Source organism: Pediculus humanus, genomic scaffold (genome assembly GCF_000006295.1).
Source record: "Pediculus humanus corporis 1103172107610 genomic scaffold, whole genome shotgun sequence".
Lineage (NCBI taxonomy): Eukaryota > Metazoa > Arthropoda > Insecta > Psocodea > Pediculidae > Pediculus > Pediculus humanus.
In genome coordinates, this window is record NW_002987224.1 from 44,637 (window position 1) to 45,116 (window position 480).

Here is a 480-nt window from a genome sequence, read left to right on the forward strand (position 1 = left end):
ATAATAATAATTAATATTAATATTATTAATTGTTATTTTCACATTAATCATTGACTAATTTAATGAGAAAAATAATTATTAACAACTGATACATAAGAAGAAACGAAATAATAATAATAATTTTACGTCACACACACACGTACATAAAATAAATTTCATTTTATAACGTAAAAGTCAAACGTGAAAATTTATTATTTTCTTTTGTTTGTTTTTTTTTTTTTTTTTTTTTTTTTTATAGAGGTTGGTAAGATTGATTAGACGAGTGTCAAAATTGATCGATAAATAAATAATAATAATAATAAATTGTTTATAAAAACAAAAAAAAAACAAAAAGGAAATACTAGAAATTTTAATTGTTTAATAATTGTAAGACATTAATAATTATAAAATTGTTTAAATTACATAATTAAATCATTATTATTATTATTATTTTAAATAAATTTAAATAATTGTAATTACAACAAATTTTATTTTAAATAA